Source organism: Bos taurus, chromosome 4 (genome assembly GCF_002263795.3).
Source record: "Bos taurus isolate L1 Dominette 01449 registration number 42190680 breed Hereford chromosome 4, ARS-UCD2.0, whole genome shotgun sequence".
Classification (NCBI taxonomy): domain Eukaryota; kingdom Metazoa; phylum Chordata; class Mammalia; order Artiodactyla; family Bovidae; genus Bos; species Bos taurus.
Window position 1 is genome coordinate 48,337,384 of NC_037331.1, and position 14,432 is coordinate 48,351,815.

General features: G+C 36.7%; 1 protein-coding gene across 1 annotated transcript in view; it reads right to left on the minus strand.

Annotated features, from left to right (window-relative positions):
• The window catches only part of COG5 (component of oligomeric golgi complex 5), a 275,549-nt gene that overhangs the window by 40,213 nt on the left and 220,904 nt on the right, over positions 1-14,432 (minus strand). The gene's annotated exons all lie outside the window — the stretch shown is intronic.

The window sequence follows — 14,432 nt, forward strand, 5'->3', positions numbered from 1 at the left end:
GAGAGCACTACACTCTTTATTTTGTAGATTAAAAAGAAAGTTGTGTACTATTATACTGTGTATGGATGATCAGTAGAAGTGGTACTAATACATGCATATTAGGGGAAAGGACATGAAATTTTTATCGAATCAAATCTAAAACTATTATAGTCCCATTTAAGAAAAAAGCCCACATATAACCATTCTCATATTAATCAGATTTTAATCCAATCCTCTTTAACAATTATTAAAGGTCAATTAAACTTGATTATGAAAATAAAACATGAGGAAATAAGTATATAGGCGGATGCACATATCAAATACGAAAAACTGACCATTTAGGAAACAGACAAAACTAAGAGCATCTTCCCTTTGTTAAAATGAGACAAATAAAATATGAGTGAAAGAAATACTAGGTGTTCTACTCTCTTTGATACTCACACATACATTTTCAAAATTAAATTCAATTCCCACTTTTTCAATTCCTACTTATGGCAATAATATTTAATTTCAAAAATATAAAAACTCCAATTAGAATAAAGAGAATGATCCCTCATTAAAGTTTTAATCCATGATGATGGTTTAAGTCAACATAAAGCTTTCTGACATTAGGTTAAATAATTTCAACTTATTTTGCCTTTCCTCATGGACAAATAGTTACCAAATTATTATCAAGTTGTTTTCTAAACAGTCATTTGTAAGTTGGTGGGTTGAAAGAAAAAAAAATGTAGTATTTTCCCTATAGAAACCATGTTAAAAAATCAATGGTTAGACCTCAGATGAACTCACATAGTCCAGTTTAATCTACAGTGTGGTGAACTAAGACTAACAGAAGCCTGAGCTCCCAGAAGAAGGCAGATGATGGGCTCCACGCTATGGCGAGGGTGAGGGAAGGCACCCAAAACCACTGTGGAGACTTCAGTGGCAGTGGTATTAATGGTTACAATAGACTCAGGGGGTTAGATGCTAAATATGTATTTCATTATAACAGGCATTTAAAATCTGTGAGTTCTAGCTCTACACTTTTAAAACTCCAATCTCTCTTGAGATTTTCTCCAAATAATTTTGAAATACTAACAAAGAAATGGGAAAAGAATTTCTCTGATGTTATCCTATTTCCACTTATTATATGTATTCCATATTTAATAAAGAGGCTCACTGCTAGTAATGGGTGGAGACCATTTTATTACTACTAAGAACTAATCATACTTACAGGGTTTAAAAACAGACAGAGGCCCACTTTACACCTATTAGGATGCTTTAACAAAAAAAGATAATAACAAATGTTGGCCATGAAATAGGAAACTCATATGCATTGATAGTAGGAATTTAAAATGGAGCAGAGGCTCTGGAAAACAGCCTGGCCATTCCTCAAAAGTAAACAGAAGTGAAAACATATCCAGCAATTCAACTCTTAGATATATATACACAAAGAAATAAAAAGTACATTCACACAAAAATGCGTACACAACTCTTCACAGAATCATTATTCCATAGCATAACAGTCTCAAAATGGAAACAACCCAAATGTCAACTCTAGATGGATAAATAAGATGTAGAATATCCATACAATGGAACATCCCTCAGCAAAAGAAAAAAAAAAAATTAGTCCAACTAAAAATTAGTCCCTAGCTAAGAAGATCACCTGGGTTTCCCTCCAGCACCACTCCTGTCTAATCTTTTGGGGGAAAGTAATTTCAAACTTACAAAATGTTATAAAAATAAAAACAGTGTAAGGAACCCACATTTATGCTTTACTCAGATTTACCTGTTGCTAACACTTTATCTCATTTGCTTTATTATCCGTAGTCTCTTTCCCCCTTTCATACACATATACACACATGTGTGAGTATAATTTTTTTCTGAATCATACATACATTATGGCCCTTTGTCCCTAAGAATTTTTATTTCCTAAGCATAGTAGTATTCTATTATAAAAGCTCAGTTCAGTCATCAATTTCTTAAGCTCACAATGATACAATTCTTCTATCTGTAATCTGCCATGTTTTCAAGAAATTCTGGTTTCTTTTAGTGAGAAGTGGTATTAGAGACCAAGACCTGGGCCCTGGGTGTGTTTGTTGCTACTTACTGCTACAATAACTCTTAATTAATTCAATATTTTTAAAAAATGATTATTTGAATACCCTGGACTCTTACTTAGGTCCTTGTCTTCTTCTCCATCAGGTTATAAGAGCTATATAGTAAATTCCCATATACTGATAAACTAGACTTCACAATTAACATTCTATAATTTGTTTTATATCACATGTGTGCATGCTAAATCATTTCAGTTGTGTCTGATTTTTGGCAACCCTATGGACAGTAGCCCGCCAAGCTCCTCTGTCCGTGGGATTCTCCAGGCAAGAATACTGGAGTGGATTGCTGTGCCCTCCTTCAGGGGATCTTCCAAACCCAGGAACTGAATCCATGTCTCAGGCACTGGAAGGCAGGTTCTTTACCACTTCCCTGGTGGCTCAGATGGTAAAAGTGTCTGCCTACAACTCAGGAGACCTGGGTTTGATCCCTGGGTTGGGAAGATCCCCTGGAGAAGGAAATGGCAACCCACTTCAGTACTCTTGCCTTGAAAATCCCATGGACGGAGGAGCCTGGTAGGCTACAAGTCCCTGGGGTCGCAAGGAGCTGGACACGACTGAGTGACTTCACTTTCATTTTTCTTTACCACTAGTGCCACCTGGGAAGTCCTTTATATCACATGCCTATCATCTATCCTCAACTCATTTTTTTAGACATCAGTATACTTCACCCCTAAACACTTTATGCATGCATATAATTAATTGGCATTCAATATTTACTTTCAGGTTTCTTTTTACTTTTAAGGTAAATTTATATAATGTAATGTAGACAGAGTGTCATTAGTTTTAATAAATTATTTTATTTGTGTAACACTAACCACATCATTCCAGGAGGGTCTTTCATCCCAATTTCCACTCAACACCACTCTTCTGGTTTGGTAAGTCTTAACTTTTAAGTGGGGCTACATTCACAGATAATATGGAAGGATACCTTTAATAAGTTCCAATATATGTGAATATATTTCACATATCAGCCAGTCTTTTACCAGTTCCTGCTACCTCCTGTGTATTCTTCTTGGTGAAAAATTTTATTTTTACTAACACATATTATTTTGAAAACCACCAAAAGTAATGAACAACTTTTTTCTAACATTTTATTATGAACACTTAAGACTTGTACAATGAACACCAATATACTAATTAGATTCTATAACAGCATTTTATAAACTTGCTTATCTTATTCATGTCTCTATGCATTTTATATATTTGATGCATCTCAAAACAACTTATAGGCATCATTATATTTGTTACCAATGACTTCATCTCATTGATCAGTTTTGTCTATTCTATATCTTTATATAAAGTTTTTGTGTATATAAGTATAAAGCTTCTTTCAGCATAGTATTACTGGTTTTCATCCATTTTTGTCCCTATCTATTGCTATGTCCTATTCCACTATATGAATTTACCTAATTTTATTTTACCCATTCTCTTACTGTTTCTAAAATGTTTGCAATAAAATGAATACTAGACTTTGGAGAAGGCAATGGCAACCCACTCCAGTACTCTTGCCTGGAAAATCCCATGGACGGAGGAGCCTGGTGGGCTGTAGTCCATGGGGTCCCTAGGAGTTGGACACGACTGAGCGACTTCACTTTCACTTTCATGCGTTGGAGAAGGAAATGGCAACCCACTCCAGTATTCTTGCCTGGAGAATCCCAGGGACGGAGGAGCCTGGTAGGTAGCCTGTTTAACTTGTAGGTGAAATGATCCTAAGACCGCCCTATGATCAATGACAGTTGAGGGCTACAAGTAAAAGAAAGAAAACTGACAATTCAAGAGATGAGTTGGATGAGAGCTTTAAATTTCTTTCAGATAATGTACTCTTTTGGGGAATTATAACGTTGGTGACTTAGAAGAATGTCTAAAAAGAACAAGAAAATATATTATAGATTAGTTATGAATTTCATACAGTTAAGTTACTTTCCAGATATTCTATTGTTCTAGTGTTCTTTTCATCTGTAATTTCTATTACTGCTAAGGATATGTCAAAGGTTCAGGATAACTTTTTTTTTTAATGTGGATTTGGTCATAATAATTTTAAATATTTCTTTGCAATCACATGTAAAACAAATGAGGAAAATATGTATTAGAATTTCACAGACTTAGAACAATGCAAAATGTATACTAATCTACAATGGTTCCTGAGTGAAAAAAAGTCAAAACATTTTTATATTAAATCAGATATTCTTAACAAAAACTTGAAACAAGTTCTGATGAACCTTCAGTTATAGTTACATCTACATTAGTTTTTCTGAAAGTGGTGAATATACTTGGATTACAATTGCCGAATTTAAAATTTAATGTGAAATTTATATTAAAACAAACTCTCAAATTCTCTCAAATTTGCTTTTTATCCAATTTTGTAGTTCACAGCACAAAAAAAATTTTTTAATTACACACAAAAAGACAAATATCATATGCTATTGCTTATGTGGAATCCATAAAAAGGGTATAAAACTACAAAACAGAGGTAGAAAACAAACTTATAGTTACCAAGAAGAAAACGCAGGAGGGATAAAGTGGGAAACTGGGATTGACATAGAAACACTACTACATATAAATTAGACAACTAATAAACAGCTACTGTATAGCAAAAGGAGCTCTACTTGATGTTCTATAATGAATTGTAAGGAAAAGAATCTTAAAAGAGTGAATACTGGTATATAAGCAAAACTGATTTACTTTGCTGTACACCTGAAACAAACACAAAAACTATCAGATCAGATCAGATCAGTTGCTCAGTCGTGTCCAACTCTGTGACCCCATGAATCACAGCACGCCAGGCCTTATCCCAATAAATTTTTTTTTTTAAAAAGGAAAAAAAAAACTCACAAAAGGCAAAGTATTATTACTACTGTTATTTTTAACAACAAAAAAAATGGAGTGTATAAAGGGCAAATATCTAGCTCTCAGACTGCCACTCCCCAATCCCACACAGAGAAGACGTCAGCAATTAACTGTGGTCCTGTTACAGCCTTGTAACACAATGTTCCAGCCAGTCACTACAGATCTCTTAGATACAGTAGATGAAATCTATCTGTAATCCCAGAGTGACATCATATCAGTTTTTCTGGACATATGGAAATGTGAGTCTAAGTGTATCCTATGGTTCATCTAAATACTTTTGAGGTCAAGAGATGCTGATGAGCAATATATTCTAAGAGTCTCAAAACTGCTGTGCCCCTTCATAGCCCACTATTAGAAATGCATCCTAAGAAAATAATAAAGCTGTATGCAAAAGATGATGTTATTTATAAAATAGAGAAACTAGAAAGCCCTACATGTCTAAGAACAAGAGAATAGTTGGGTATATCAGGCAGTTCACAAGCTGGAAAAAATAACAATGGAAGATGCTTACATTATAGTGTTAACTGTATAAAACAAACAAAAACAAAGATTTGTCTGTGTAGCAGTTTGCTCTCACAAACACACACACACACAAAAAAAAAACTGGAAAGAAATAAAGCAAAAATGTTAAACAGTAGTATGAGGGATTATATAATGTGTAAGGTTACCATATACTAGTAAAAGGCACTATGGAATTTCATAGAGTATCTAAAGCTTAATTTACAGAACACACTTCAAAATTGTCACACAATTTCCTTCATTGTAAAAATGAAAGATGTACAATTCCATTCCTGAAAGATTTAATATAATATGAGAAAATAAACTGCTTTGGTTACTGTTTACTTCCCCAGAAGGTTTTTGGGAAGATAATCTCATTTGATCTACTTATCTGTGACGCAGATTAAAATAACTAATTTTTATTTATACTTATCAAATGCTTTCATTATAATTACCTGGTTTACAGCAAAAAAGAATCATAATTAAATATCACTAAACTTATTATAACATGCCAATTATCTTATTAAAAATCTATACACAGATGCACATTCACAATTAAATTATCTAATATCCCTAATACTACATAGTTTTTAATATATTAGAAATTGTATTGCATTTGAAATTCAGAGATAGGACATGTTTCTGCAATGTTTACAGCAAAGGACAAACCCACAGGTTTACACAGCAATTCTTCATTTTCCTGGCATGTCAACCTAACTGAACTTGTTTGATGAATAAAATTAATTTTCTTAGGTGTTGAAACTATCAGAAAATATTTTCATGAAAATCTTGCTACACTGTCCATCAACACTTTCTGGTTTCATAAATAAGATGGGAGCATATACCTTAAGAAGGCAAATTCTACTTCCCCTTTCTGTATGTTCACTAGTGACTGGTATTTCTGTGCTATTACACATCTTTGTTTTAAAAGTGATTCTATCAGATCTTCATAGTGTCTATATGGCTGCTTGCCTCTTCACTCATTAACAGCTTTAGGCTATTACATCTTCTGAGATTTTGTGTTTCTTTTTCCTTTTAATTTAATGATTTAACAAATCCTTCTCTTACTCTTAAGATGTAAGTTGCCTCTTTTTGATCCTCTTTCCCCTCCTCTTGGTCTAACTTGCTTTAAATTGGGAAGCAAGAGGACAGACTACATGCAAACTGGGAGACTTCTCCATGAAGTAAGTTTATACTTTAGTGCATGAACACTGTGACATCAATTCTAGAAGTTCAGAGGATGGTTTTAGTTCTTTCCTAGTTCTTATATTTCAGACTACTGAATTTCTCAAATATTTGACTACTTGATTAAAAAAAAAAACAAACAATTGTTACTATACATCTGTTTAGCTAAAAATAAGGACAAGTCCGTTCAACTACAGAATAGATTCAATGGTAATGTTACATCGAGACATCAGACTAGAACGTCACACAGATCTGATAGTAAAGAAATGACAACTTGAGATGGGTTCCCTTTTGGGCAGTTAACATAAAACTAAAAAGCTGGAAGTCAAATCTTGTTTATATATGAGTAAAACCAGCACACAGGAATCAACCATAGCTTTGTAATTCATAGCTGCATTGCTCAGACACCCTGGATTACTTTAAGACCCTTTTACCAATCTACCTTTCTCATCAACCTCCTCTAGATCTGCTCCCATGCTCCTGTCCTTTAAGTCAAAACCTCCACCCAGCACATGGGATTTGGTAACTACAGCGGGTAGGGAAGACAAACACAATTTGCTAGGAATGGATCACTTGAAACTTTTACTTTATTTTTCTTCAAAGAACGTTATGCTTTTGAACAACAGATGGAGTTTCCACCTACCCATGCCCAATCACTGGCTCTTAAAGCACTGGCTTTGTTAATTAAATTTATAGTTATAAGTCTTTATATTTTTAATTCTTTGAAGAGAAAATGGTTTACTGTCAGTTATACTGAGCTTTTTCCATTTTCCAATAATAAATACTAAGACTAATTTATTAATTGACAGAAAACCTCTTTGAATATATAGAGAATAAGATCTCTTTGATTTACATGGTTCAGGTTTAGTACAGCCTGAAATTCAAACCATAGACTTTCTAATAAAATGTATTACCTTCAGAGATACAAAAAACTAAAATTTCAGCATCCAACTATTAAGACCTAAGCCAGTCAATATGATTTTTAAAAATAATTAGTTGTTTATTTATTTGTATATTATAGACTAATACTTTCACAGTTTTTGAGAGATATAAAGTCTAATGTAATTAAACCTATAATCATTTATGCATTATTAATTTTCATAGCAAGAAATTCTTTATATGGTCTACAGATAACTTTCAATTTAACCGAAGTCTTAATAGTAAAAAATTGTATTACTGAGCTCCAAGCTAATGAGGCTCTCTCTGAACATTAATCTTTTTTTTTTTCTTCCCCCCCTGAATATTAATCTTAATAGCAGTGTTTTTAATGTCAAACCAGAAAAAAAAAGATTAATTACCTGACTGAGGTAATTACATTTACTGTGATCAATGATACAGTTAGAATTCATCTTACTATGAACTTTCATATGACTTTTTGCTTTTTATTCTGTTTACTTTTCAGCATTTTACTGAACTGGTACTTGTCTTTATATCAATTTTTTCATCAATTATCTCTGAAGATACACATTCTATTTCTATTTTTCCAGTGGCCATAATTAAACTGTTAAAATTCATGCTCAACTTAGGTCAAAGTATCTATACCTTTATAGTCCTCCTGAATAACACAAGCATTTTAGAATGCTTTCAAACTCATTATCTTTTCATCAGTATAAACTTTAAAGTGAATTTGTATTTTAGGGGTTTTGTTTCCATGTCCTGAACTAGTCACTATTGTTTCTCATTTTATGCAACTAAGGCTTAAATTTACCTATATATTTTCCAAGTGTGCTTACTATTCCTTCTTGCATTAAAAACCTTCCTTTAGAGTTAGATTTCCTCCTTCAGTGTTCAACCATTACAGGGCTTCCCTCTCACTCAGAGGGAAAACAATAAACAACAGAACTACTGTATGATTCAGCAATCTGAAGAAAATGCAATCACTATCTGGAAAAGACATATGCACCACAGTGTTCATTACAGCATTATTTACACTAGCCAAGACATGGAAACCACGTAAGGGTCCATGGACAAATGAATGGATAAAGGAAATGTGGTGCGTACATATAATGGAATATTATTCAACCACAAAAAAAGGAGGAAATCCTAACATGTATGACTACATGGATGGACTTTGAGGGCATTATGCTAAGTAAAATAAGTCAGATAGAGAAAAACAAATATTGCATGATTTCACTTATATGCAGAATCAAAAAACAAAACAAAACAAATTCACAGATAGAAAGAACAGATTGGTGGTTGCTAGAGATGAGGTGTAAGGGATGTGGTAAATGTAAAAACTTCCAGTTATAAAATAAGTAAGTCTAGGGATCTAATGTACACGAAGGAGACCACAGCTAACAAAACTGGATTGTATTAGTTCAGTTTAGTCGCTCAGTCCTGTCCGACTCTTTGCAACCCCATGGACTGGAGCACACCAGCCTTCCCTGTCCATCACCAACTCCCAGAGTTTACTCAGACTCAAGTCCATTGAGTCGGTGATGCCATCCAACCATCTCATCCTCTGTCGTCCCCTTCTCCTCCCACCTTCAGTCTTTCCCAGCATCAGGGTCTTTGCAAATGAGTCAGTTCTTAGCACCAAGTGACCACATTATTGGAGTTTTAGCTTCAGCATCAGTCCTTCCAATGAATATTCAGGACTGGTTTCCTTTAGGATGGACTGATTGGATCTCCTTGCAGTCCAAGGGACTCTCCAGAGTCTTTTCCAACACCACAGTTCAAAAGCATCAAGTCTTTGGCGCTCAGCTTTCTTTATAGTCCAACTCTCACATCCATACATGACTACTGGAAAAACTACAGCTTTCACTAGATGGACCTTGGTCGGCAAAGTAATGTCTCTGCTTTTTAATATGCTGTCTAGGTTGGTCATAGCTTTTCTTCCAAGGAGCAAGTGTCTTTTAACTTCATGGCTGCACTCACCATCAGCAGTGATTTTGGAGCCCCCAAAAATAAAGTCTCTCACTGTTTCCACTGTTTCCCCATCTATTTCCCATGAAGTGATGGGACCAGATGCCATGATCTTAGTTTTCTGAATGTTGAGTTTTAAGCCAACTCTTTCACTCTCCCCTTTCACTTTCATCAAGAGGCTCTTTAGTTCTTTGCTCTCTGCCCTAAGGGTGGTGTCATATGCATATCTGAGGTTACTGATATTTCTCCCAGCAGTCTTATTTCCAGCTTCTGCTTCATCCAGTCCAGCATTTCGCATGATGTACTCTGCATAAAAGTTAAACAAGCAGGGTGACAATAAATAGCTTTGACGTACTCCCCCAATTTGGAAACAGTCTTTTCTCCATCTCCAGTACTAACTGTTGCTTCTTGACCTGCAAATGGATTTCTCAGGAGGCAGATCAGGTGGTCTGGTATTCCCATCTCTTGAAGAATTTTCCACAGTTTGTTGTGATCCACACAGTCAAAGGCTTTGGCATATCAATAAAACAGAAGTAGATGTTTTCTGGAACTACTGCTTTTCAATGATCCAATGGATGTTGTCAATATGATCTCTGATTCCTCTGGCTCTTCTAAATCCAGCTTGAACATCTGGAAGTTCACAGCTCACGTACTATTGAAGCCTGGCTTGGAGAATTTTGAGCATTACTTTGCTACCGTGTGAGATGAGTACAATTGTGCAGTAGTTTGAGCATTCTTTGGCATTACCTTTCTTTGGAATTGGAATGAAAACTGACCTTTTCTGGTCCTGTGGCCACTGCTGAGTTTTTGAGATTTGCTGGCATACTGGGTGCAGCACTTTCACAGCATCATCTTTCAGGATTTAAAATAGCTCAACTGGAATTCCATCACCCCCACTAGCTTTGTTCGTAGTGATGCTTTCTAAGGCCCACTTGACTTTGCATTCCAGGATGTCTGGCTCTAGGTGAGTGATCACACCATCATGGTTATCTGATTCATGAAAATCTTTTTTGTATAGTTCTTCTGTGTATTCTTGCCACCTTTTCTGAATATCTTCTGCTTCTGTTAGGTCCATACCATTTCTGTCCTTTACTGTGACCATCTTTGCATGAAATGATCCCTTGGTATCTCTAACTTTCTTGAAGAGATCTCTAGTCTTTCCCATTCTGTTGTTTTCCTCTATTTCTTTGCACTGATCCCTGAGGAAGGCTTTCTTATCTGTCCTTGCTATTCTTGGAACTCTGCATTCAAATGGGTATATCTTTCCTTTTCTCCTTTGCCTTTAGCTTGTCTTCTTTTCTCAGCTATTTGTAAGGCCTCCTCAGATGATCGCTTTGCCTTTTTGTATTTCTTTTTCTTGGGGATGGTCTTGATCACTACCTCCTGTACAATGTCATGAACCTCCATCCATAGTTCTTCAGGCACTCTATCAGATCTAATCCCTTGAATCTATTTGTCACTTCCACTATATAATCGTAAGGGATTTGATTTAGGTCATACATGAATGTGGCAAGTTTTTTGTTGCTAAAAGAGTAAATCTTGAAAGTTCCCATCACAAGAAAAAAAAATTACATCCTTCTCCTTAAAATAACATGAACAGTACGAAAAGGCAAAATGATAGGATACTGAAAGAGAAACTCCCCAGGTCAGTAGGTGCCCAACATGCTACTGGAGATCAGTGGAGAAATAACTCCAGAAAGAATGAAGGGATGGAGCCAAAGCAAAAACAATACCCAGCTGTGGATGTGACTGGTGTTAAAAGCAAGGTCCGATGCTGTAAAGAGCAATATTGCATAGGAACCTGGAATGTCAGGTCCATGAATCAAGGCAAATTGGAAGTGGTCAAACAAGAGATGGCAAGAGTGAATGTCGACATTCTAGGAATCAGAGAACTGAAATGGACTGGAATAGGTGAGTTTAACTCAGATGACCATTATATCTACTATTGCAGGCAGGAATCCATCAGAAGAAATGGAGTGGCCCTCATGGTCAACGAAAGAGTCCAAAATGCAGTACTTGGATGCAATCTCAAAAACGACAGAATGATCTCTGTTCGTTTCCAAGGCAAACCATTCAATATCACAGTAATCCAAGTCTATGCCCCAACCAGTAACGCTGAAGAAGCTGAAGTTGAACAATTCTATGAAGACCTACAGACCTTTCAGAACACCCAAAAAAGATGTCCTTTTCATTATAGGGGACTGGAATGCAAAAGTAGAAAGTCAAGAAACACCTGAAGTAACAGGCAAATTTGGCCTTGGAATACGGAATGAAGCAGGGCAAAGACTGATAGAGTTTTCCAAGACAATGCACTGGTCATAACAAACACCCTCTTCCAACAACACAAGAGAAGACTCTATACATGGACATCACCAGATGGTCAACACCGAAATCAGACTGATTATATTCTTTGCAGCCAAAGATGGAGAAGCTCTATAAAGTCAGCAAAAACAAGACCAGGAGCTGACTGTGGCTCAGACCATGAACTCCTTATTGCCAAATTCAGACTTAAATTGAAGAAAGTAGGGAAAACCACTAGACCATTCAGGTATGACCTAAATCAAATCCCTTATGACTATACAGTGGAAGTGAGAAATAGATTTAAGGGCCTAGATCTGATAGATAGAGTGCCTGATGAACTATGGAATGAGGTTTGTGACACTGTAGAGGAGACAGGGATCAAGACCATTCCCATAGAAAAGAAATGCAAAAAAGCAAAATGGCTGTCTGGGGAGGCCTTACAAATAGCTGTGAAAAGAAGAGAAGTGAAAAGCAAAGGAAAAAAGGAAAGATATAAATATCTGAATGCAGAGTTCCAAAGAATAGCAAGAAGAGATAAGAAAGCCTTCTTCAGCGATCAATGCAAAGAAATAGAGAAAAACAACAGAATGGGAAAGACTAGGGATCTCTTCAAGAAAATCAGAGTTACCAAAGGAACATTTCATGCAAAGATGGGCTCGATAAAGGACAGAAATGGTATGGACCTAACAGAAGCAGAAGATATTAAGAAGAGGTGGCAAGAATACACAGAAGAATGGTACAAAAAAGATCTTCACTACCCAGATAATCACGATGGTGTGATCACTCACCTAGAGCCAGACATCTTGGAATATGAAGTCAAGTGGGCCTTAGAAAGTATCACTACGAACAAAGCTAGTGGAGGTGATGGAATTCCAGTTGAGCTATTCCAAATCCTGAAAGATGATGCTGTGAAAATGTGCAACTCAATATGCCAGCACATTTGGAAAACTCAGCAGTGGCCACAGGACTGGAAAAGGTCAGTTTTAATTCTAATCCCAAAGAAAGGCAATGCCAAAGAATGCTCAAACTACTGCACCATTGCACTCATCTCACACGCTAGTAAGGTAATGCTCAAAATTCTCCAAGCCAGGCTTCAGCAATATGTGAACCGTGAACTTCCTGATGTTCAAGCTGGTTTTAGAAAAGGCAGAGGAACCAGAGATCAAATTGCCAACATCTGCTGGATCATGGAAAAAGCAAGAGAGTTCCAGAAAAACATCTATTTCTGCTTTATTGACTATGCCAAAGCCTTTGACTGTGTGGATCACAATCAACTGCGGAAAATTCTTCGAGATGGGAATGAATACCTGATCTGCCTCTTGAGAAATTTGTATGCAGGTCAGGAAGCAACAGTTAGAACTGGACATGGAACAACAGACTGGTTCCAAATAGGAAAAGGAGTTCGTCAAGGCTGTATATTGTCACCCTGCTTATTTAACTTATATGCAGAGTACATCATGAGAAACACTGGGCTGGAAGAAGCACAAGCTGAAATCAAGATTGCTGGGAGAAATCTCAATAACCCCAGATATGCAGATGACACCACCCTTAGGGCAGAAAGTGAAGAGGAACTCAAAAGCCTCTTGATGAAAGTGAAAGTGGAGAGTGAAAAAGTTGGCTTAAAGCTCAACATTCAGAAAAAGAAGATCATGGCATCCGGTCCCACCACTTCATGGGAAATAGATGGGGAAACAGTGGAAACAGTGTCAGACTTTATTTTTCTGGGCTCCAAAATCACTGCAGGTGGTGACTGCAGCCATGAAATTAAAAGACGCTTACTCCTTGGAAGGAAAGTTATGACCAACCTAGACAGCATATTCAAAAGCAGAGACATTAGTTTGCCAACAAAGGTCCGTCTAGTCAAGGCTATGGTTTTTCCAGTGGTCATGTATGGATGTGAGAGTTGGACTGTGAAGAAGGCTGAGCACCGAAGAATTGATGCTTTTGAACTGCGGTGTTGGAGAAGACTCTGGAGAGTCCCTTGGACTGCAAGGAGATCCAACCAGTCCATTCTGAAGGAGATCAGCCCTGGGATTTCTTTGGAAGGAATGATGCTGAAGCTGAAAGTCCAGTACTTTGGCCACCTCATGAGAAGAGTTGATTCATTGGCAAAGACCCTGATGCTGGGAGGGATTGGGGGCAGGAGGAGAAGTGATGGACGTGAGTCTGGGTGAACTCCGGGAGTTGGTGATGGACAGGGAGGCCTGGCGTGCTGCGACTCATGGGGTCACAAAGAGTTGGACACGACTGAGCGACTGATCTGATATGGTCTGATGTGTCAATTATATCCCAATACATACATACATGGTATCTTAAAAATGTAATACACATTACTAGGATTCAAGTAGGGAGATTAGGCAATTGGTGATTAAAAAAGAAAAGTTAATGAACTCTTTTTTTCTTGCCATGTTCCCACTCTCACTTTGTGATAGATGGCATAACTGGCCCCAATCCTTCATCTCTTTCTGCATCCACATCCTGTGCTGTCTCAATCTGCACCTTGGCTGGGTTGCTTTGGTGAGCCAGATTTCTGAGGCTCCTTTCTTTCTTTTACCTCTGCCTTCATTCACCGTGAGATCAAGCTCAGAAAAGCCTGCTCCAGGATCAGAGATGTGAAGAACAGAGGATTATCTATGGTTAAGCCAGCCTGATCAGTAGCCA